The sequence below is a fragment of the Eurosta solidaginis genome, unplaced genomic scaffold (assembly GCF_040869045.1).
Source record: "Eurosta solidaginis isolate ZX-2024a unplaced genomic scaffold, ASM4086904v1 ctg00001329.1, whole genome shotgun sequence".
Lineage (NCBI taxonomy): Eukaryota > Metazoa > Arthropoda > Insecta > Diptera > Tephritidae > Eurosta > Eurosta solidaginis.
The window spans coordinates 100001-104266 of NW_027137078.1; the positions used below are offsets into that span (position 1 = coordinate 100001).

At 34.0% G+C, this 4266-nt stretch overlaps 1 non-coding gene and 1 pseudogene across 1 annotated transcript; both read left to right on the forward strand.

Moving 5' to 3' along the window:
• Positions 1 to 463: 463 nt before the first annotated feature.
• Positions 464 to 642, forward strand: LOC137236130 (5.8S ribosomal RNA). Its single transcript, XR_010948271.1, has one exon. It is a non-coding gene; the product is annotated as a 5.8S ribosomal RNA (ribosomal RNA).
• Positions 643 to 1091: 449 nt separating this feature from the next.
• On the forward strand, positions 1092 to 3885 carry LOC137236128 (large subunit ribosomal RNA; annotated as a pseudogene).
• Positions 3886 to 4266: the final 381 nt, after the last annotated feature.

The following is a 4266-nucleotide window of genomic DNA, read 5'->3' on the forward strand; positions in this document are numbered from 1 at the left end:
GTTGCATGTGCAGTGGTATGATATTTATAAAAACAAAAAGAAAATGTTCAAATTTTGTTAGTTGAACATAATTATATTGGGCTTATAAAGTGTATATATTTATACATATGTGTTTTTTAAGCGACCAACGAAAGTAAGTGAGGTTTCCTTACCTAGGCCGCGGACACAAAATATATATACAAGTTCAATCATATATTATTGTTCTATTTCATTATTTGTAATTTTTCTATTTTTGTATTATAATACCCTATATAAACATTATATGGTTGTACTTACGATTTATTTAAAAATAAATAAAGGATAAGTTAATTTGTTTGCATTAACAATGTAAAAATTGTTTTTGTAAACTAAGACATACGCAACTGAAAAATGTTTGGGTAAAAATTGGATTATTTATTGATGTTTCAATAAATATGAAAATTTTAAAAAAAAATTGACATACAATTAAAAAACAAAAATTTAAAACTCTAAGCGGTGGATCACTTGGCTCATGGGTCGATGAAGAACGCAGCAAACTGTGCGTCATCGTGTGAACTGCAGGACACATGAACATCGACATTTCGAACGCATATTGCAGTCCATGCTGTTACGTACTTTAATTTATTTTAAAGTGCTGCTTGGACTACATATGGTTGAGGGTTGTAAGACTATGCTAAATAAGTTGCTTGATCTTTTAATTTTTAATTGAAAGATTTTAAAGCAAATGGTATATGATTGGATATACATTATCCATAATATGAATAGTCAAATTAAAATATATATAATAAAAATATATTTTCAAGAAATCCTCAAAATTAAGAAAAAAATCTTAGTATTCCTTAAAGCGAAAATAAACAAACAAACATACATTATATTATATAAATAATAATTTTGTTTATATTGGGGAACGTCTAGCTTAAAATAAAAATTTTTATTCTAGAATTGCTCCTTTATTTAATAAAACAAATTATAATAATATTTATTTTAATATCAATGTGTGTGTATAAAAATGAAAAATTTTTATCAAGGATGAAAAGATTTTTAAGTCTTAATGGATTTAAAAGAAAAATATTTGTTTTATATATATATAAAAAAAAAAAAAAAAAATTATACAACCTCAACTCATATGGGATTACCCCCTGAATTTAAGCATATTAATGAGGGGAGGAAAAGAAACTAACAAGGATTTTCTTAGTAGCGGCGAGCGAAAAGAAAACAGTTCAGCACTAAGTCACTTTGGTAAGCAAATGTGAGATGCAGTGTATGGAATATCTTAATATCTAGTATGAGAAATTAGCGATTTAAGTCCTTCTTAAATGAGGCCATTTACCCATAGAGGGTGCCAGGCCCGTATAACGTTAATGATTACTAGAAAGATATTTCCAAAGAGTCGTGTTGCTTGATAGTGCAGCACTAAGTGGGTGGTAAACTCCATCTAAAACTAAATATAACCATGAGACCGATAGTAAACAAGTACCGTGAGGGAAAGTTGAAAAGAACTCTGAATAGAGAGTTAAATAGTACGTGAAACTGCTTAGAGGTTAAGCCCGATGAACCTGAATATCCATTATGAAAAATTCATCATTATATATATAATATTAATTTATTAATATTATAAAAATAGTGTGCATTTTTTTCATATAAGGACATTGTAATCTATTAACATATAAATTATTTATCAAAAGATCATTGGCTTTAAGTTTATTTTAATTAATTTGCTTTATAGCTTATTAATATTAAATAAATGCCTAATGATTTGATAAAGTGTTGATAGATTTATTATATATAATGCTAAAATTCATTTATGAATTTTACAATAATTTTAAAATCATTGATTTTAATATTTATTGTATGCATTTATATGATTTACAATGCGAAAGATTCAGGATACCTTCGGGACCCGTCTTGAAACACGGACCAAGGAGTCTAACATATGTGCAAGTCATTGGGTTATTTTATATAAACCTAATGGCATAATTAACTTAACTTAAAATATATGGGATTAATTTTTAGTCTATTTTAATTATAGTCTATTAATTCAATCCCGGGGCGTTCTATATAATTATGTATAATAATAATTTATTATTATTTATACCTCTAATTGGAGCGTACCTTGAGCATATATGCTGTGACCCGAAAGATGGTGAACTATACTTGATCAGGTTGAAGTCAGGGGAAACCCTGATGGAAGACCGAAACAGTTCTGACGTGCAAATCGATTGTCAGAATTGAGTATAGGGGCGAAAGACCAATCGAACCATCTAGTAGCTGGTTCCCTCCGAAGTTTCCCTCAGGATAGCTGGTGCATTTTAAAATTATGTAAAATAATCTTATCTGGTAAAGCGAATGATTAGAGGCCTTAGGGTCGAAACGATCTTAACCTATTCTCAAACTTTAAATGGGTAAGAACCTCACCTTTCTTGATATGAAGGTTGAGGTTATGATATAATGTGCCCAGTGGGCCACTTTTGGTAAGCAGAACTGGCGCTGTGGGATGAACCAAACGTAATGTTACGGTGCCCAAATTAACAACTCATGCAGATACCATGAAAGGCGTTGGTTGCTTAAAACAGCAGGACGGTGGACATGGAAGTCGTAATCCGCTAAGGAGTGTGTAACAACTCACCTGCCGAAGCAACTAGCCCTTAAAATGGATGGCGCTTAAGTTGTATACCTATACATTACCGCTAAAGTAGATGATTTATAATACAATTTCGATTGAATTATAAATTTTGAAACTTTAGTGAGTAGGAGGGTACAATGGTGTGCATAGAAGTGTTTGGCGTAAGCCTGCATGGAGCCGCCATTGGTACAGATCTTGGTGGTAGTAGCAAATAATCGAATGAGACCTTGGAGGACTGAAGTGGAGAAGGGTTTCGTGTGAACAGTGGTTGATCACGAGTTAGTCGGTCCTAAGTTCAAGGCGAAAGCCGAAAATTTTCAAGTTTAAATTACAAAAAAAAAAAAATATATATATATATATATATTATAGTAAAATTTAAACACTTGAATAATTTTGAACGAAAGGGAATACGGTTCCAATTCCGTAACCTGTTGAGTATCCGTTTGTTATTAAAAATGGGCCTTGTGCTCATCCTGGCAACAGGAACGACCATAAAGAAGCCGTCGAGAGATATCGGAAGAGTTTTCTTTTCTGTTTTATAGTCGTACTACCATGGAAGTCTTTCGAAGAGAGATATGGTAGATGGACTAGAAGAGCATGACATTTACTGTTGTGTCGATATTTTCTCCTCGGACCTTGAAAATTTATGGTGGGGTCACGCAAACTTCTCAACAGGCCGTACCGATATCCGCAGCTGGTCTCCAAGGTGAAGAGTCTCTAGTCGATAGAATAATGTAGGTAAGGGAAGTCGGCAAATTAGATCCGTAACTTCGGGATAAGGATTGGCTCTGAAGATTGAGATAATCGGGCTTGATTGGGAAGCAATATCATGGTTTTATGTACTCGTTCTGGGTAAATAGAAAACTTCGGTTTTTGTTCCCCGGATAGTAGTTACGTAGCCAATTGTGGAACTTTCTTGCTAAAATTTTTAAAGTTATATACATTTTTTTATTAAGTGTTATATATTCTTTTTAAATTATAACGATTATCAATTAACAATCAATTCAGAACTGGCACGGACTTGGGGAATCCGACTGTCTAATTAAAACAAAGCATTGTGATGGCCCTAGCGGGTGTTGACACAATGTGATTTCTGCCCAGTGCTCTGAATGTCAAAGTGAAGAAATTCAAGTAAGCGCGGGTAAACGGCGGGAGTAACTATGACTCTCTTAAGGTAGCCAAATGCCTCGTCATCTAATTAGTGACGCGCATGAATGGATTAACGAGATTCCCACTGTCCCTATCTACTCACTCTGAGTGTGGATTTCGCTGTGTACAGACGTGTTTTGTAGTCGCGGACAGTTGTGCTAAACAAATTCAGTGTGTATACCGAGAGAGTGTGATTAGTGCGTTTTGTAGAAAAACAAAGTTGTAAAAACCGTTGTTTGTGTTACTTACTGTAAGCAATTACAGCAATTACTGTAAGTATTGGACAATTGGAACCCCAAGTTAGCGGTCAGCCGAAGGTCAATCTCCGGCGGAGCCCTAATTTCTGTGCGCGTGTTTTGGTTGTTACCAATTTTCACCCTAACCTCAAAGTGCTTGCACGTGGAGGTAGACTTGTGTGTGTGCGCGCATTAAACCGGTTGTGTGTGAGTACCCAGGAGAAAACTTGTGTGTGACTATACACTGTTCCGCTTGGGACCAGTGTTGGTCTACTCGCT